The 22,264-nt window shown below is 33.3% G+C and overlaps 1 protein-coding gene and 1 pseudogene across 1 annotated transcript in view; one reads left to right on the forward strand and one right to left on the reverse strand.

Annotated features, from left to right (window-relative positions):
- Positions 1 to 22,264, reverse strand: part of LOC141416804 (ankyrin repeat domain-containing protein 26-like) — a 941,494-nt gene that overhangs the window by 729,583 nt on the left and 189,647 nt on the right. The gene's annotated exons all lie outside the window — the stretch shown is intronic.
- On the forward strand, positions 4,196 to 5,134 carry LOC141416401 (olfactory receptor 7D4-like; annotated as a pseudogene).

The following is a 22,264-nucleotide window of genomic DNA, read 5'->3' on the forward strand; positions in this document are numbered from 1 at the left end:
GGGCCTCCATCAGCACCCAGCTCTACCAGGACTTAGGTATGCCTGTCTGCCTGTGTTCCAAAAAATTTTGAGCTGAAAATGAAAAATATTTTTACCATAAAGTGATAACCAGTGATACATTGAATTAATTAATTTTTTAAAAAGATTTAAGCATTGCAATGTGTGAAATACTTCTGAACATCACATTGCATGCAATATTTAAGAACAACTTTGTTTCTCAATTCGGACAAATAAATAAACACACAAATAACTGAATTTTAAAAATAAAAGTGCTAAAGAAAATTTAAAATAATGGGCTTCTTTTCTTCTATAAAATTTTGATTCAAAATTATTCCTAAAAATATCCAAAGTTGTTTATAAGAGTTGCTAGAATTGGATCCTTGTAGATGTTACTGTTTTCCTTTGTGGAACCTTATGACTTTTAAGTCAAACCAAATAAAATGAGGGAATATAATGTCCTTAAGGGAAGTAAACATATCTCCCCTTGCCACTTAAAACATAGGTATAAAATTGACTTAATAATTTCACTACAGTGTCTTCTTTGTATCCCATGGGACCTAAATTATTTGGAGAGTAGGAAGAAAATAGAACAATTTGTTTAGTGAGGAGCTCTGAGAATTCAGAGATGCTGTAGAATCCTTAATAATGCACTTCTCCTATACATCTCTTATCTCAGACTTTGTGAAACCCATATAGGCTTCTTCAGGAACAGATCATAAGAAGTCAACATTTCCGTGACAACCATTGAAGAAATTTGGTCTGTCCCAGTAAGGTCAGGTAGAATGAGAAGTAAAAGAGGAAAAAATGTGGGTGTGGGATTCACCTCAAGAGTGATGATAATAAGAAAATCCTATATATCTTTAGTCTACAAAAGTGGAGTTCTGTAAATTCAAGGGCATTTCTTGCTCCATTGAGACTTGTCTCTTCCAGCTATTTTGTTTTCTTTCACTCTTCAGAATCTGAAATATATTCAGGAATTATTTTCTGAAGAAGTTCTACTTTGTCTTCCCTCTCTCTCTGATAAAATGTAGACTAGTTTCAGAATCCCTGTATATAATTATCTACTTGGCACTACTCATTGAAGATTTATTATTCATGAGGTACAGTATATTTTTCCAGATTCTATTGGGTTATTTTAAATATGCTATTTTACTGGCATATCAATTTGTTGATAGCTCTCAGTCATTGACACATTTTTGTAGTTACCGTAATGTCTTAAGATCCAAAATATATGTGCTATTAATGCAATTATTTATTCTTGTGCTACCAATACCTTTAAATATTTAGGCAAACATTAAACTATTGATATCAGAAAAGGCTGTATTAGCATGTTTATGAATTCTAGGCAATAAATGCAGGGTTTTAATGTAGTACATCCTATTGGATGTGGTACTAAAACAACCATTCTTAATTGAATTAAAAATTTCCCTCAGTTTCTTCATTTACTGACAGTGTCAGCCTTGGGAACTAATCACAGAAATGTTTGTCAAATTTTTCTCAAACACATTTTACATATGAGTTTTTTATCATGATTTTACTTCGTTGTGTTAGGTTTATGGTGAATTCTGTTAAAAAAAACTTTTATTTTAAACTCTCTTCTCTTTTTTGTGTTACTGGTATTTGAATGCAAATTTTCCTGCTTACTAGGCAGGTGCTGTACAGTTTGGGCCTTGCACCCTTAAAAGGTCTTCTATTCCTATAATTGGCATTAGTTACAAAATATTGTCCTTTAAAATGAGACTTAAATACATTTTATTTAATTGAAGTGTTCAGTTCTTTTACAAAATATGCATTTTGTTATTGTGTATTAATTGTATAAAGCGTTACACAATGGCTTTTCATACATGCATTTATTGTGCATTGCTCAGATGGATCCCTTCTGTTATTCTCTCTTTTTTCCCTCCTGTGTCCCACCAATTTTATAACAGCTTTCAGTAAGATGCCTTGTGCCACCTTCATACATAGACACAATGTATTTTGGTGTTTTGACTGTTTATTTCTGTGTCTATTCTCAGTCATATGATAAGTTGAAATATTTCTCTTGTAGATATTTTAGTCATGGTATTTATTGTATTTCCACCATTTGTAGTTTTTTTCAGTACTGACAATGTAACTGGTTCCATGTAATTTTCTGAAAAGACAAATGATGATACAAAACTGTCACAACTTCAGAACAGCAAGCAAATACAAATTTATCAGTGTTTAAGTGACAAAAATGCAGATTATGAGAATTTCTATTTATTATTTATTTACATACTTAATCCCTACTACTCCTCTTCCTCTGCTATCCATCACACTAGCATCTCAACTTTCCACTTATATCAGCTTAGCATCCGATAGGGTTGCCACCCATTCTGTTTTCTTCATCAGAATGTTTCTTCTTTCTTTACTTATTAACAATAATCCATCCTTTCCTTCTGAACTCAAACGTTTGTTACAGAGTAGACTCTTCTACTCATGTTCAGAGACTAAATGGTGCATAGTAATTCCTGTTTTTGTATCCTGAATTATTGTCTATTCCATAGGCAATCATTGTACTGACCAGCATTGAACTTACCTCTCCTCCTTTTAATAGGATCTATCCATTTAATTTGCTTATTTTAATACAATACAACTTCAGTAAAGGGCACAGGCACATGAGCACATATAGGAACACTTGCCTAGGTGACTTTATTGGTTGTGTGTTTTTCCTCCCTTTTATTCATATACTCCACATGCTTTTTCTTCTTCTAGGAAGAAGATATTCTGTAAAAAAGAGGACAATAAGGATATTCATTAATGAAAACTGCTGTGTAGCAGTCAAAAGCTGTATCCAAACTATTATATTTATAATGATTAGAATTACAACCATGATGGACATTCTAGTTTAAAATTAATATTTCTAAATGATATCCATGCAAGACACATTTATTGAGATGTTAAGAACAGAAACACATGATTTTGAAAAGCCCATTATATGTCACAGAAACTACAGTAGAAACATTGCATTGTGTGACCTTGTTTTGCTCTTCATTAAGTATTCAGACTTACTATCCTTACTGTAGAGGTGAGGTAAATCCTCTGCAGCACAATGGATTTAAATAAGTTTCTCAAGATCACAAGGATTGTATTATGGTAGTGTCAAACTCTACTCCAGAAAGTTTGACTCAAGAACTTCAGTTTAAAATCACAGCTCTATAATATCTGCGGACAGAGTTATACTTCCAAATATCAAAAAGAAGAAGTTCCTAAATAATATTAAGAATAATAATGGCTGGGTTTAGTGGCTCAAGGCTGTAATCCTAAGTAACTCAAGAGGTAGAGATTGATAGGATAGCAGCTCAAGGCCAGCTTAGGGATAAAAATTGTGAGACTCCATCTCAAGTAGTGACAAAACTGGGCATGGTGTAATGCACCTATCATGGCAGCTATGTGGGAAGCACAACTATGCAGATCACAGTCCAGGCAAGCTTATATGGAAGTGAGAATCTGTTTAAAAAGTAGCTAAAGCAAAAAGGGAGGAGGCATGGCTAAAGTTGTAGAGTACCAGACCAGCAGGTGTGAGACACTGAGTTCAAACACCAGTCCAGCCAAAAAAAATAAAGACAGCTATTACTTACTAAGACACCTACACATGACAAAGGCATTTTAAACCTCACAAATAGGGTTAGCAATCACAGTATTGTTTGGAAGAAAGAATAAGGTACTGCAAGACAACTATCACATCACAGTAAAATGTCACATCACAGAATACATTTTGCTTCTATAAAGTATATAATAATTGTCAGAGAGCTCTAAGATAAAGAGATATGAAGAACACCAAAGAAAAGAGGTTAATGCCTTCAAATCTTTTGTATGAGTCATCAAAGAAAAACTTAGCCTCCTTTGTTCTACATACAAAATATTATAAGTCTTGATTTGGTTAGGGAAGAGAGATTTCTGGTTATACAACAAATGTGAATGATCACACAGTTGAGAACAAATAGGCTGCATTTTCACTAAGAAAAGTCATTGGCATTCATATATACAGAATGAAAAACTTCCATTTCACTTGCATCCTGGTTAAAGTGGCGAAGCACCTGCCTAGAAAGACTGAAATCTTAAATTCAAACTTCAGTACCAGGCAAAAAAATGTACTCAAGGAGAAAACTAATAAAGTTTTCAACTGTCTGTTCATTGAATATTGTGTTTCCTCCCCAGAAGACACATCAGATACATGGATGCAGAGAATGATACAGGTGTACCACAATTCCTATTCCTTGGCCTCTCAGATGATCTTAGACAGCAGCCCCTGCTCTTTGGAATATTCCTGTCCATGTACCTCATTACTGTACTTGGGAACCTGCTCATTATTCTGGCTACCAGCACAGACTCCCATCTCCACACACCTATGTACTTCTTTCTCTGCAACCTGTCCTTTGTTGACATTTGCTTAAGTTCTACAACAGTTCCCAAAATGTTGGTAAATATTCATGCATGGAGCAAAGACATCTCTTATATACAGTGCCTTATTCAGGTGTATTTTTTAAATATTTTTCTTGAAATGGATAATTTTCTTCTAACAGTGATGGCCTATGATTGCTTTGTAGCTATCTGCCACCCACTGAACTACACTGTCATTATGAAGCCCCAGCTCTGTGGCCTCCTGGTCCTAATTTCTTGGATAATAATGTGCTGGGTCTCCCTGATTCACCTTCTATTGATGAAACAACTGACCTTTTTTGTGGCACTGAAATCCCATATTTCTTCTATGACCTGACCGAATTTCTCAAAGTGGCAGGCTCTGAAACACTCATCAATAATATTATTCTGTATGCATTTACTGCTCTGCTGGGTTTATTTCCTGTCACTGGGATAATCTCCTCTTACTTTCACATAATATCTTCTTTTTTGAGGATGTCTTCCACTGTGAGCAAGTACAAAGCATTTTCCATCTGTGGTTCTCACCTCTGTGTTGTCTCCTTGTTCTTTGGAACAGGATTTGTGGTTCACCTCAGTTCTGCTGTGACCCGTTCTTCCCAGAGAAACACAATCACATCCATAATGTACCCTGTGGTCATCCCCATTCTGAACCCTTTCATCTATAGCCTGAAGGAACAGGGATGGAAAAGGAGCCCTGGAGAGACTCCTGGGAAGAGTTGCTTCTTGTCCTTGATGGATCAGTGATCTGAGAATAAGGGTAATGTGAATTTCAGTAACTAGGTATTTTTCCTTTTCTAAGTGATCTTACTAACTTATTTACTGTTGTTTTGCTTTTGTACATTTAGTATTTATTCCTTTATAATAACTCAATAATAATTACTTTGAAATTTTCTCTCCTTGTATAATGTCTGTACAATTCAAAGTGTGGTAAATTTACGACACTTCTTGGATTTATAACTTGATAAAAACCCTTATATAAATAGCTGAAATGGTTTCCTCATCAAATATTGATTAATGTTAATATTATTTGGCTTAATTTTGTTATATTCTTATTTTCTCTGGAATAATTGGGAACAAAATTACCACAGCGACATGGTTTCCACATCAGAACTCTACTTGCTGGTTTATATGTTTGTCTTCCCTTGTTCTGAAACACTGCTCTGATATATTTTGTTATATTAACGCAATTTCTGCAAGGAATATTATTAGATTAGGATAAATTGTAAATGGAACATGGCAGCAAACAGGTACTCCTCACTTTCTTAAACTACATTTTCTGACAATGTTTAGATATTGAAAATGAAAGTTGAATTTTGAAAGTACTTTTCTTTGTATGATTTTGCATAATACCTAGGATCATTTGAAATGTTGCTTCATTCTTTTTTCATTTTCTCTTTCCTTCTTTTCTTCCTGCCTTTATCCCCTCTATCCTTTTATTCCTTCTCCTTATTAGCTTTTTTTTTGATAATATTATATTTTCTTTTCCATGTCTCCATAACATTTCCCTTTAAGTGCATATTAGAAATGGTTTATCTACTCATCTGTTGATGGAAACTTCAGTAATTTCCATCTTTTAGGTATAATAAACAGAACATTTGTTGGAATATATTTGTGCACTACGTTTTAGATGTTTTGGTAAATGTTGATGGTCATTCTATAGCATTACATTTACTAGTGATGTGGTAGTAACGTTAATATATATAATGCACCCCATAGACTCACACAATGACAAAATTTTCTAACAATGTATTTCTCAGAATCTATCCTCATTTCTAAACAATGACTCTCTAGGTCATTATCAATTATTTGGGTAAAAATATGGAAATGGAGCAGGTAGTTCATATGGCAATTGAATGTTTATCCTTTTAAGGTGGTAACAAAGTTTTTTTCCTTTAACCTGACATTTTTTAAGTACATGTAGTGTATGAATGTTCACGTGTCTTCCCAGCCCTTATGCCACATTTGTTTACCTACCAATCAGTTGATAAACACTTGTAATGATTGGACTCCTTGATGATTATTAATAATATTACCATAGAAATAGAATGTACATGTTATGTACCTTTCCATACTTATTTTGTATCCTTTGAATAGATTTGCAGTAATGTAATTGTTGGCTTTATGGTGGTCTAGAATATTCGAATGTTGAACTCTTGTCCAATATACGATTTACAAATATAGCCTTCTATTATGCCAGTTCTTTCTTTACTCTTTGAACCTTCCTTTGCTGTTTAGTTTTAATTAATTTTATTTTTTTATTTTTGCCTGCACTGTCTATACTTGTTAGAATATATTATACTTTTTGGACTATATTATACTTTTTGAATTTGTCTTTAAATTTTTTGGAATGTATTATACATTTTGGAATATATATCTGTACTTTCTGGACCAATGTCTCAGAGCTTTTTGTCATGTTTCTTTTATGTAGTCACATAATATTTGCTACAAAACTTAATTTTTAAATTTATTTTAGTGATTTTTCTGTATGATGACATATGAGAGTACAGTTTATTTCTGCAAGTGGGTATACTCTTTGCATATCCTTGCATAATGCCTTTTACTGAATGTACTGTCTTTTCCCCTCCACTTGATCTTGAAATCTTTACAAAATCAATTGTCCATAAATTGGTTAATAAATTTGTGAATATATTCATGGACTCTATATCTTTTCCATTGTTTTCTAAATTAGTTTAAGCATACATTATGTTCCATTTGTTAGTAATATCTTTTGATGCATAAAGGTTTTTAATTTTATGTAGAGCAAAGTGTCTGTTTTTCTTCTTTTCTCATGTGTTTTGTGCCATTTAAAGAAGCCAGTAATAAAGAAGTTATTCTTCAGCTTTCTTCTAAAAGTTCCATGATTTTAGTTTTTAAATTTAAACTATCGATATTTATGTGTTAATTTTTATGTGTTATCTGTTCAGTGTCCAAGGCATTTACTTTGTATAGAGTGCATTCTTCAAAAAGTTCAGTAAATGTCTCTGTGAGTTGCACCATTTCTAACATCTACCTGGCAGTGAAATGTGTTTCGGGAGTTCTGTCTGTGTAAGTGACATTTTGAGGCCATTCCAGTGTGGCACTTTGCTAACAGAAGTGTTCTCAGCCTGAGTGTGTCCCTTAATCCTTCTCTGGTCACAGTTGTATCAGGCATAGGGAAGACATGAGAAAATTTCCTCAGAATCCATGGACAGTCTTAATTTAAAGACGTTAACAGTCAAATCTTGTCTATGAGAACTGCAATAAGCACCAATTTATTCAAATGTGGAGACATTTAAGAATGACAATGAGGACCAATAACAATCAGGGAAATGTAACAGCATCAAAGAGATAGAGTATTGTGTCTTGTCTGACCCTAGAAATATGAAAGTGTGTGAAATGACTGAGAAAAAGACAAAATAACTGTTTTAAGGAAATTCAGTTAAACAAAAGGAAATACAAAGAATCTATTAAATGAAATATGAAAAACAACAAGAGAACTGATAAAAATGTAACAGATTCAATTAATATATGCATATAAATACTTATATGCACACACACACACACACACACACACACACACACACACACACACATATATATACATGCAAATATTCCAGAAAGATATATGTCTGGCAATGAAAGCTATAATGATCAAAGGAGAGCCTGAGTTAGAGGCATGAATAGCAGACTTGCCAAAGACAATGATGAATTCTGTGGATATTGAAGATAGATTCCCAGAAAATATATAGTCAGAAGAGGAAAAAACAAAAATGATTTAAGAAAGGTTAAATATTTGTGAGGTAGTATCAATATGAGTAACATTCAAGCCATTGGTGCTTAAGATTGAGCAGAGAATGAAAATAAGATACAAACTGTATTTAAAGAAAAAAAATTCAGAGACCTATCCAAATGTGGAAAAAGACATATTCATGTAAAGGTGTACTGAAGGTGTCTAATTAGATTTAATCTACATATGACTAACCCACAGCATATTATTAAAAATACTGTAAAAGACCAGACAAAAAAGGATCCAGAAATCAACAAATAAGTAAGTAATATTTAAGCATAGTTAATACCCAGCACTATGTATAGCTACAGAAAACAAGATGTTATAATCAATGCATTCAGGCAAAAATAATACTAATAACAAATGTTTTACCAAGAATTGCTATTTTTCATAAATGAAGCAGTTATAAAAACTTTCACAGACAACCAAGAATTAGGAGTTCAACACCTCTAGAACTGTACTTCAAAAAAATGCTTAACACACTCTTTTAAGTTACCAAAAACGTTGATAATGAGTTACAATAAGATATTTGAAAGGATATAAAAATCAGGTAACAAGTACTGAAATTCAGTACAACTGGTAATGATATATGCTAACATCTAAAATATCTAGGTTCAAAGAAACAAACTTAAAATAATAGTCATTACAATAATTTGTAAAGGAATGGAGAATATAAAAAGATGTAAATATTGATATCACAATTCCTAATGTACACTGGAAACTCAAAAATGTAATGATTACTTGTAATCAATGTTAAGTTGTTAAACAACTTAAATTGACTTCTTATTAGATGAGTAATTGTAGGTCTCAGATAAATATAAAGTGAAACACTATAGAAAATACACAAAAGTTAAAAGTAAGGGAATAAAACAAACTTATAGTGAAAAATCAGTTGGCTAAAATGGAATATGAAGAAAGGAAAAAAGAAACAATGGCTCTCCCCAACTACTAGCATTAAGAAACAGCAAAATGGGAGGAGCACATACTACCAATTTAAAAATTCATGAATACAAGTATTATATTCGTAAATAAAATGGCAGATAGTCAAAATTGAAAAAAAAACATCAAATTATATACTTCCTATAACAGACTCATATCTCTGTAAGGACATTTGTAACCTGAAGTGAAAATATGAAAAAATATTTTCCATACAAATGAAAAACAGAATAGCAGGGATGCTGTACATATATTAGGTGAAATAATGTTTAAAGATAAAAACAGTAAAAAGATAATGAAGGATTAGGAAAGATGGCAGACTTGAAGTTTCCTCATGAGAATTCAGTGGATGTGAAGAGTTAGGGTAACGAAAAACTGATTATATTCCAAAGAGAGAAAAGAATCAGAAATCATAAAAGAAGTGACAGAACAGCAGGAAAGTCATGAAGAAACATAAAGCTACATGGAAAAGTGTAAGAAACAGTCTGTGGATCCAATCCCATCTCACTAGGTAGGGGGTTGAAATACACAATTACATGGTAAGTCAAGTAACTTTGATAAAAATAGACTGAAAAGTGTAGCTTCAGTCTAAGTACACAGTTCTCATAAACGTCAAATCCAATGTGGGAATTTGGTCTAGACTGACTCCTATGTAGCAGTCCAGCATATAAAATAAGTCCATTTTGTTCCTCATATTTCAGAAAGCTATAGCTGGTACCATCTTGATAGAAGATCTACTGTTTGAGATTGAGCTACACTATAAACTGAAAACAAGAAAAAAAAAATCAAAAGAGAGGGAGAGCGAGGACATCCACCTAGCATCTAGATGGAAGACAGCCACAAGAGGCAATCATAGGGAGGAAGAGGATTGCATGGACCAACTGAAAATTTTTGACAGTCTCAGGAGACTCTGAAGACCCTGCAGTCAGTTGGAGGGTATACATTCCATAGGATGAAAAAGTTTATTGGGGCAAGAAGTGGCTCCAGGTAATGAAGAAAAGTTTTTAAACAGAATGCGGCTCTAAAGCTAACAACTGACAATTGACCTTTCCAGCATTCAGTCCACATACACCACCAGCTTGATCAGTAGTGCAGTCAGAGTGGTTTATTTTATCCATTCTGAGTAACAATGGGTTAAATTTTTGGTTGTAATTCAGGAAAATTATTTTCAAATATTTTGCTAGAGGAAAGGTTGAAAAACACTAATTAAAATCTCAAAAATATAAAAGACTCTAAAAACTCCACCATAAATGTCTTAGTTCTGATAAAAACTTCAGCAATGTATCAATGAGTCATCATGCAAAAAATTCACTAGCATTTTTATGTACCAGTCATAAATATACAGGAAAATAATCCATTCACAATAGCCAAGTATATTTAGTAATATACCTACTGAAGGAGGTGGAAGACATGTACAAGGAAATCTATGAAACATTGAAGAAAGAAATTAAAGAGAACAACTGAAGATGGAAAGACCTTCCATATTCTTGGAAAGACAGAATTAATCATTTAAATATGACTGTATTATTGAAAGTGATGTACAGTTTCAAAGAGATCCCCACCAAAATTCCAATGACATGTTTCACAGAAAGAGAAAATTAGATCATAAAACTCATATGGAGGTACAAACCATCTGAACTAGTTAAAATATCTTGCAGAAAAGGTAATTCTGGAAGTATCATAATTCTGACTTTGAATTATACTACAGAGGCATAGTAACAAAATAAAGCATGATAGTCAAACAAAAACAGATGCATAGATCAGTGGAATAGAATAGATGGTCCAAAAATATGTACATGCAGCTACAGCTCCCTGATTGTTGATAAAAAAGTCAAATCATACAGTGGATAAAGGACAACCTCTTTAGCAAATGGTGTTGGGAAACCTGGATATCTACCTATGGAGGACTGTAAGAGACCTCTATCATTAGTTTTTGTTTTGTCAACTAATGTAGTGATATAAGTGTTGATTTTTAAATACTTAACCATTACCCAATGTACTGGGCATCTTGTTTTCCACAATATATGTGTTAAATTGTATTTGTCAAATAAATAAAATTTAAAAATAAAAACATTAAGGAAAAATTTTTAAAAATGAAAGTTTATTTCTCTTGATAACATTATGAATCTAAAATGATTTCTAGGATCTCCTAACATTTTTTAAAGTGGCAGATCACACTAGTCTTTCTTTGTATTTATTCCTTGTAGAAATTGTCCTATCCATAGAGACATTTAATAATTTTCTAAATGCACCAAAGAAAAAAAAAGAATATCTCTATGGGCCACTGTCTCCATTGCACAAAATTGACTGAAAAATTTCTACTCTGTTATCTTCTGTGTGTCCCAAGGGAGATGAACTGCTTGCAGAATGTGATAAACAAAAAACCAATTTATGTAATTAGGAGATCTGAAATTTTAAACCTGGAAACTTTAAACCATGCTGCCATTTTCCTTTCACCTGTAATTGGTTGGTTTCAGACTTTGTGAAATCCTGAGTTGGCTTCCTGAGGACACTTCATGTTGAAGATAAAGTTTTAGGACAAGGATTGAAAAAAGTTGTTGGATGTCACTGTGCCTTGAGGAGGAAGACGTAAAGGAAGGAAGTTGGTACTAGGATCTATCTGTAGAATAGTGAGAATTACAAACTCCTATATTTCTCAATCCATGGAGGTGATGTCCCTGTACTGTGAGGAAATTTAGTCTCCACTGAGATAAATCTTTACATATTGTGTTTATGGTTATTATTTTGCTTTTTTGATAAATATTATTATTTTGGAGGTAATGAGGTTTGAACTAAGGGCTTTGCTGTTGCTAGGTAGGTGTTCTACCTCTTAAAGCTATACCTGCAGTCAATTTTGCCCTGGTTATTTTGGAGATTGAGTCTTACTTTTTGCCCAAGTTGATCTGGATGATGACCCTCCTATTTTAGGGCTCCCACCATATCTGGGTTGACAGACATGTACCAACACACCCAGATTTTTCTGTTAAGATGGGGTTTGGCAAAACATTTTCCTCCTCAGGCTGCCCTGAACCATAATTCTCCCAATCTCTCCTTTCACATACCAGGGAGGACAGGCATTCCACCATGCCCAACTATTGGATGATATGGGGGTCTTGTGAACTGTTTTCTTGGACTGGCCTCAAACCGTGCTTCTTCCAATTTCAAGCTCCCAAGAAACTAGGGTTACAAGGGTAAGCCACAAGTGTATAGGTCATTGACCAAATTTTTGGTGAATTAAATTTATAAACATGTTTTATTTCTGGAATTGATATTACTTCTTAATGCTATATCATATTTTCAAACAGATATGTGTACATTTTATCTAATTTTATTCAATTCTGTGCCTGATTCAAGCATCTGATAAATTGAAAGAGTGCTCTTTTGTGTTATAATAGATCACTTGATTTCAATATCTATTATGCATCCAACATTTGTGTTTGGTCAATACCTGCCATGTGATAGGCAGCATGCCAGAAATTGAAACACAAAAACATACATGAATTTACCAGCGTAAGGGGAATATCAAGGAAAGATGAAGGAAACTGTACTGTGGGAATCACAGACTCTGTATCTTGTTCTCCTTATTCTCTAATCTGTATTACACTGATCTCTCAAACTGCCTCTAATGTGATGTTCACCATGGACAACCATGTATTCTATTCTTTGGAGTATTTTGTCATTGATAATTTATTCTGAATAACAATGACCTATCCTTGTTTTCTTATCTCAAATATTTCTGTTTCAAATTTGACTCTCTTTACCACATTCACAAAGGAAATTGGTTCTCATCGACTTTTTTCTGTCTTCTATTGATGTTATCTTTCCAGGCATTTGAAATACTGAATTTACCTGTTATGGAATATAAACATTTGTCTTTAAATTTGATATTTTTCCATACACATATCTAGGACAATGTGTATTTGAGTATATATTTGTATCTTTTAATCAAATTCATCAATTTGATATTTTAACCATCAACTTTCATGATTTGAAATCCAAACTCTCTCAAGGGCATGAATACATAAGCACACAATCTTACATGTGCCTTGTATTTTATTTTAATTATGGTATGCTTTTTTCTTTTCCTATCTATGTAGTTCACTTGATTTTTCCTCTTCTGAGGAGAATTCAACCAGGAGGCATTATTCAAAAAAAAAAAAAAAAGAACCATAATGGATGCACCCTGGCTAGAAATGCTCTATAGAAGTCAATAGAGGAAAAAAACCTGTTGTATTTATATTCATAAGTATGCAGTCCATGATGACTGTCCACGTTTCAGAAGACTATTGCTATATAATAATACTCAAGACAGATTTATTGAATTGTTAAAAACATAACTTTATATTTATGAAGTTCTCTTTGTATTAAGTAGAAAACACAGTAGAAATATACACCATTTCATTTAAATTTGCTATTAAATTCTATGGTGCAGTGAATATACTACTTTGGCTGTAAAGCTGAGTCACTTGTAGTTAAGAGAGATTAAATAACTTTCTCAAGATGCAGACATGTTTTGTTGATAGAGTAAAGCCATATTCTAGGGAGTCTAACTTGAGAGACTCATTTTTAAACACAAATCTGTAATTTGCATTGGAATATTTACATATCCAAAATATCATAAAGTACATTTTAAACATAATGATTAATAATAATAATTATAATTATTAATTGCTGTTCCCCCACTGAGTACAAAGTATTTTCAACTTGATTAGCATGACACTAATAACCACATTATTGAAAGAAAAAAATAAGCAACAGAGAGAGAAATAAAACATCACTATGAATTGTGAAGTCATAGATGAAGATTTGCTGAATTAAATATCCTTGTTTCACCACCTTTATAGAGCTATAGTTTGCAGAAGTAGTTAGATTGACATGACAATGATTTGAAATATCTTTAAGCATTTTAAGTGGGTCATACCAAAGAAAACTATTTACTATCCATTGACTTCCAAAGGAGAATTAAAGCTAGCTAATGATAAGTTAGGGATTTCTGATGACTTAAAGAATGTCTGGTTGTACATGTAAAAAGAAAAATGCATTGACATTTGGCTGAATAAACCACACTTATTGACAAAAATCAATATAGCATTCAATATACTCATCTAAGGAATAATAAAGTAATAAATAATTGAAGTTTCCATTGACTGTTCATTGAATGTTGCTTTTTCCTCACTCCTCAGGAGAAACACCATCTCCATGAAAACAGGACCATACAGGGGAGTTGCAATTCCTCCTCTTGAGCCTCTTAGATAATCCTAAATTACAGATCTTTCTCTTTAGGCTCTTCTTGTCCATGTATCTGGTCACCACGTTTGGGAATCTGCTCATCATCCTGACCACTAGCTCTGACCCCCATCTCCACACACCTATGTACTTCTTTCTCTGCAACCTGTCATTTGTTGACATGTATTTCATTTCAACTACAGTCCCAAAGATGCTGGTGAACATCCAAACACAAAGCAAAGACATCTCCTACAGAGAATGCCTTACTCAGGTATACTGTTCAAATACATTTGCAGATATGGATACTGTTTTACTGACTATTAGGCATACGATCACTTTGTGGCCATCTGCTACCCTCTGAACTACACTGTCATTATGAACACCTGACCCTATGGCTTCCTGGTCTTGCTGTCTTGGATCATCATATTCTGTATGTCCCTGATTCATATTCTACTGATGAAACACCTGAGCATCTCCATAAACACTGAAATTCCACATTTCTTCTGTGAACTGGCTCCATTTCTCAAGATGGCCAGCTCCAATACCTTCATCAACACCATCTTTATGTATCTGATAACTGCCCTTCTGGGTGTGCTTCCCACAATTGGGATCCTCTTCTCCTACTTTCAGATTGTCTCCACTTTAATGAGGATGTCCTCCATTTTGAGAAAGTATAAAGCATTATCCACTTGTGGGTGTCACCTTGTTCTATGGAACAGCAGTTGGAGTTTATCTCAGTTCTTCTGTGACACATTCTTCCCAGGGGAGCACACTTGCCTCAGTGATGTACACTGTGGTCACTCCAATGTTGAACCCTTTCATCTATAGCCTGAGGAACAAGGATGTGAAGGATGCTCTGGGAAAACTACTCAGCAGAGGATTATAATTAATTTTCTTTCTCTTACACTTTGCTTTTATTTATTTTTGTATTTTTCTCCATGAAATCTACTTCAGTACATCATTTTTTATGTTTCTTATTATATATACTGTATAACACTTCTACTTGGGTTTTTCTGAAAAGCCTTCCTTTTGTTTAATACATGATATAAAGAACTTATTTCAAGTGCTGCCAGTTTTCTCAAAGATATTTGATTGTTAATGTTCTTCACATTAGTATATTTTCTTGATTTCCCTGGAAGAAATGTAATGAAAATCTTCTTAATGAAGAGCTTTTTATTGGCACTCTGCTAGTTGTTTTACATATATGACCTTACCCTAGAAAGTTTCTTTGATATATTTTCCTTTCTTCACATAATTTCTGATGGTAAAAGACTTTGTTCTCTGTGATTTTGCATTCATCTCTTCTTCCTTTTACTTTCATTCTTTTTCTTCTTTATTTTTTATTTGTGTAACTGGGGTTTGAACTCAGGACCTTGTGCTTAGTAGAACAGCATTCTACCACTTGAGCCATGTCCTTATTTTTCCTTGTGCCTTTTTTTCATTTTTAACTTCCTTACTTTTCTGTTTTATTATTTAACTCATTTAATACCTATCATCTCTCTGTAAATGAATAATATTTCAAGTTAACTATAAACAATTGTTTATCCATTCATTCATTGGTTGACATTTGTTTAATTTCCATATTCTAGAAATGCTGAACAGTACTGATATGGATATGCATGCACCTTTGTTTGTTTGTGTATAGTCATGAATTATAAACAAAAGTTTGATAGATTACATACTTTATATATGATCCAGTCACATGACTGCTAATGTTCTCACAGTTCTTATACTGACTTGTGCTCCCATAACCATGATTGTATATGTAAGTGCACATTTGCAAAAAATGCATTCCTCTGAACCTGTCAAAAGTGATAAAAATGAGTGACTAGATGTTTTCAATTATTTGTGAAATATATATAGGACTGGCATAGCTGGGTAGGAGGAAAGTTGTACATTTAAACTCCTTTTTTCTGATTTTATTATTCTTTGTGTATATTAATTGTATGTGTGTGTGTAAATATCAGCATGATATTTATAATGTACCTTATCATATTAATCTGTACATTACTCTCTCTTTTCTCCCTCATCCACCAGCTGGTCACCTATTCTTCCACATAGTCTCTCTTCTCTTTTCATGTCTTTTAAATTGGCACATATTAATTACACATGGCGATATGATTCCTAAGGACATATGAATAAAATGCATTTCTTTATATTTATACCTCCCTTGCTTCCTCATTTCCACTAACCTCACACTATTCCCTTTCCCTCCAATCTCCATAGTAGCCTTTGATATATTTTTAAAATACATGTATTTTTTTTGCTAAAGTACATTAATAATGCAAATGGGGAATACTTCCACAGATGCTCACATTATATTCTGAACAAATTTACTCCCTTTGTTATAGTCTCATGAACAGTATTAAAAATGAGTATCATTATGCTGTCTCCATATATATGTAGCATTCTTTGATCCCATTCACTTCTTAGTAGAAAGTACTCATCCACATTATTTCAAAACAACAGTCACCCTTTTAGACTCATGTCCCACAATTATGATTGTTCTTTTATTTTTATTTCTTACCATTTTAACTTCAGACACTCCATATGAGCAAAATCTTTGGCTTTTTGAACTTGTCTTGTCTCTAACATGACGTCCAGTCCCATCCACTTTTTTGCAAATACCTAATTGCATTCTTTGTGGTTGAACAACACTCCATTTTGTATACCACATTTTCTTTCCAGTCACTTGTTTTTAGGTCTCTAAGCTACCTTCAGGTATCTATCTTGTATTATCATCTATGATTCCCCAGACACATGCCCAAAAATTGTTAAGCAGAGTCATAATACAGGTCTCTTGGAAGTTTTTTCAATGATCCCTCCCAAACTGATTTCCATAGTGGTTGCATTTGTTTACATTGTCTTCAGTGGTGTATGAGGTTTCTTTTTTCCCTGCATCTACAACAGCATTTATTGTTGCTTGTTTTCTTGGTGATAGCCATTCTGTTTAGAGTAAGATAGAATCTCAGTGAAGTTTTGATTTGTATTTCTTTCAGGCTAAAATGTTGAACATTTCCTTATATATTTGTTAGCCATTTGTACATCTTTGAAAACTTAATAAAATTGAAAAAATTAATAAATTTGCCCATTTATTATTGGATTATTTGTTCTTTTTGTGTTTAAGTTTTTATCTCTTTGTATATTCTGGATATTGATCTTTTATCCAATGTTTAGCTAGCAAAGACTTTGTGCCTCTTGACTCTGGTAGTAGTTGTACCCTTTCCTATGCAGAAATGTTTAATTTGATGCAACCCAATTTGTAAATCTTTGCTCTCATTTCATGGGCAATTTCAGTGCTATTCAGAAAATGTCTGCCCATACTATACATTCAAGGGTTTTCCCTTGAAGTTTTCTTGTAGTAGTTTCAAATGTAGAGGTGTTAACATAAGATTTTCAGTGGTTTTTGAACTACTTTGTGTATGGGGTGAAAGATTAGGTTCTATTTTCAATATTCTACTGTAGATATCCAGTTTTCCCAGGACAATTTGTTGAAAAGGCTGTCCTTTCTCCAATGTATACTTTTAACTCCTTTTGAAAAATCAGATGGCTGTAACTATGTGGATAATTTCAGGGACTTGTCTTATATTCCCTTAACCTACATTTCTACTTTTATGCCCATACCATGCTGATTTTGTTACTATGACTCTGTAGTATAACTTGAAGACTAGTATTGAGATATTCCCAGTATTGCATTTTTCTCAATATTTGTTTGTATACTGAGACTTTTATCTTTCCATATACAATTTAAGGAATGATTTTTTTTCAGTTTTTTTGAAGAACAATATTGGGAATGGTATTGTGACTTTGATGGGGATTGCATTTAATCTGTAGATTGATTTTAAGAGTATAGCAATTTTTGCAATATGGATTTTGCCAGTATATGTACATGGGGGGTTGTTCCATGTTGTTATGTGTTCTTTGATTTCATTTTACACATTTTTCTAGTTTTCTTTCTGTTTTTCTTCCCTTTTAAAGTGTGGTATGCTCCATCTCCCAGGACCCTGACGATTAACTATCTGTTTTTGTTTGTCCAGGTGTCCTTCAGTTCCAGGATCAGAGACTATTATAGTGTGCTCTGTGTTTTCTGGTAGACTCTCTGGTCATGAAGTTTAATTCTGTGATGCCAACATTTCCTAGAAGAAGCTGTGACTAGTTGCAGGGCTATTACTCCTTGGGACTCTGTCTTTTGTATTGTGTGGTTTGGGGACCTAAGATCTCTACTACCTGCAGTTTCCCTTGACCTGATATCTTCTTACCACTTTCAGAGTCTGTGTGGTCTGTATCAATTTTTCCATTCACACAAAGGCACCTGCTGAGGAGCTTGTGAAATACGGATGGCATCAAATCTTCTACTATGCTACCTTTTCTTACTTCTTCAGTAGTTTGTCAGAAAGTTTGTTGTAAGAATAGCTGCTCAATAATCCTTGTCTGTGAGGCCAAAGGCAACATGATATTCGTAGCTGTCATCTTAGTTCACATTATGAGACCTTGGATTTTTAACTGGAATTGAAGGGAACAACAAAATTTAGAAACAATAAGCGGAGAAGAAAGAAGGCAAATAATCCCAGTTTGCAGATGATATTATTCTTTTTTTCATTTTTATTAGAACATATTCATTGGACAGGGGGGATTCATTTTAACAATTCTGAATATGCTTACAATGTACATTGATTAGGTCACCCCCTCAATCTCCCCTCTTCACAGGACTTCCTCCCCCCACTAAAAGCAATTGCAAGAGGTTTCATTGTTCTATCTTATTTATGTATATGAAAGCTTATCAACCATATTACCTCACCTTGTTCTCTTCAATTCACCTACCCCCTTCCCATAAGTATCCCTCTCCATATGCTATACCTTTTAAAACTCCTGTCTTTCATTATTAATTCCAAAAACAATGTTCAACAGGGTTTCTTGATGTATCTCTGCTATGACTATTCTTTACTTTGCTCAGTCCAACCCCTTCCATTATTCTCCCTTACCCCTCCATCCCACCCCCATTATTCAACAGCTTTTAGTACATACTGCTATATCCTCTACCTGCACAGATGTAATGAATTTCAATATTTCTGACTATTGTTATCTTTTCCTTTCCATCCTTCCCTAAGTTCCATAGATTAGTTCCACTACTACAAGCAAGTTCTACATATAAGTTCATATATGATCATGTTTGGTTTTCAGTATATGTTTATTTTTTGGTTTTATCTTCCACATATGAGAGAAAATGTGCAGCCTCTATTTTTCTGAACCTCAGTTACTTGACCTGAGTTATGGTGTTAATTTTTTAGATTTATCTATATACCTGAGTTATGGTGTTAATTTTTTAGATTTATCTATTATACAATGTAACATATTTCTACACATCATATGGTATATAATAGATATGTATCAGCTAAGAGTCCCTGTAAATAAATAGCAAACATATTCAAAAAATAATATTTAATAGAAATTAATAAAGAAAGAATTTATTTTCTCACTAATATTGTGGATCTGAAATAATTTCTAACCTATCCAAAACTGGTAAAGAAGGCATACTCAAGAGTGATGGTTACAGTATACATTATTTCTAGAAAATAAGCATTATTCAGGGGTTGCATTATTCATTTTAAATAAAATAAAAGAGATTTTTCTTGAAAGAAATAAATCCAACTCCCTCTGCCTCTGCCTACAAAGACACTGTATTGACTGAATACTATCCACTCTACTGTCTTCTTTGTTCCTCAAGAGGGCTGAATTAAAGACTAGAAAGAAAATTAACAATTTGTTTAATGAGGAGTTCTGAGAATTTAGACCATGAGGTAGTAGAATGTTTAATAATGTGCTTGATGCCCTTGTCTTGCACTTCTCTGATCACCATCTCTGAAAACTCTAGTGTGCCTCTTAGAACAGATTGTGGAAAACAGAACGCTTCAGTGTTAGCCATAAAAAGAGTTGGTGTGTTCCTGTGAGGGTCTGTGGTGTAAGAAGAAAAGGAAGAGAGAAAGTGGATACTGTGATTTATCACTAAATTAATGAGACTGGCAAGTTCTTATTTTCTTTATTCTGTTAAAAGTCCTTTTATTTCAAATGGACTTTATCCTGTTTTCTTCTCTTATTCTCACTCCATTTTTAATTATTGAGTTTTCTTTTTACTTTCTTAAGGGAGATTGGCTCTACATAATTTTTGAGTACTTTCAAACTCTACCATACTATATATTGTAAGATTTATATACCCAATACGTCATGAAAGAAATTTAAAATAACATAATAATAAAAATGATAATTGACATAATGAGATACCTATAAATATGAAGACATTTTCCACCTCCTAGCTAATGTAATAACAGCAACCACATTTTTAGAAAGAAAAAATGAAGTATGAAGAAGCAACTGTCACATAAATATGAAGTGTCAAGTCACAGAAAAAATGGTTATTCAAATAAAAATTTCAAAATATTTATATAGACATTTCACAATGTATTATAGAGATTAACAAGGAAATCTTGTTCACTGCTTTCAGACATTTCTTCATTTATAAAGAGAAATTTATTTCTTAAGTCCTGGAGGCCAGGAAGTCCAACATCAAGGGAGCTGTGTCTTGTGAGGACTTTGTGCTGTGTCATAACTTGGCAGAAAGCATCATATGAACAAGATAGGAAGGAAATGGAATGTTCCTTTTTATAAGGTACACAGTTCTGAAAAATTGAACCCACTTTTTAATTAAGAACACTAATCCATTCATTAGGGCAGAAATTTTATGACTTAGCCAACTTTTAAAGATTTCACATCTCAGTACTGTCACAATGAGGATAAAGTTTTCACCAAGTTCAAAGTACAGCAAGCTCCATTATACAAATTACTTTAATGACTTCAATCTTTTGAGAGTGACATATAATATAAAATCTAGTCCATTGTTAAAAAGAGAATAAAAATTGGTAAGTTGATGATAAAAGGCATTTTTCGCCATGAAAATAAATTTGAATTATTTACTTATGTGAAATAGTCTATGACATGAATGAATAAAACATTCACAGAAAGAAATTAGTACAAAATTAAAGTGTCACTAGATACTTATGATCATCCAAAACTGAACCAAGAGGACATTAATCACCTGAATAGATCTATAACACAAAATGAAATTGAAGCAGCAATCAAAAGTCTCCCCAAAAAGAAAAGACCAGGACCTGATGGATTCTCTGCTGAATTCTATCAGACATTTAAAGAACAACCAATATCAACCCTCCTTAAACAGTTCCATGAAATACAAAGGGAAACCAGTATCACACTCATCCAAAAACTGGGAAGGATACCTCCAAAAAGGAAAACTATAAGCCAATCTCCTTAATGAACATTGATGCAAAAATACTCAAAAAATAATAGCAAGCCTAATCAAACAACACATCAAAAAATCATTCACCACGACCAAGCTGGCTTCATCCCAGGAAGGCAGGGGTGGTTCAATACACACAAATCAATAAATGTAATACAGCACATTAACAGGAGCAAAGACAAAAACCACTTGATCACCTCAATAGATGCAGAAAAAGCCTATAAACCCCTGAAGAAAGAGATTGAGGAAGACTATAGAAGGTGGAGAGATCTCCCATGTTCATAGATAGGTAGAATAAACATAGTAAAAATGGCTGTACTACCAAAATCAGTCTACATGTTTAATGCAATTCCCATCAAAATCCCAATGACATTCATCAGAGATGGAAAAATCTACCCTAAAATTCACTTGGAAACACAAGAGATCACAACTAGCCAGGGCAATATTCAGCAAAAAGAACAATGCTGGAGGTATCACAATACCTGCGTTCAAACTATATTACAAAGCCATAACAATAGAAACAGCATGGTAGTGGCACAAAAACAGACATGAAGACCAGTGGAACAGAATAGAGGACCCAGATATGAATCCACACAACTATAACCAACTTATTTTTGACAAAGGTG

This window comes from Castor canadensis, chromosome 14, assembly GCF_047511655.1.
Source record: "Castor canadensis chromosome 14, mCasCan1.hap1v2, whole genome shotgun sequence".
NCBI lineage: Eukaryota > Metazoa > Chordata > Mammalia > Rodentia > Castoridae > Castor > Castor canadensis.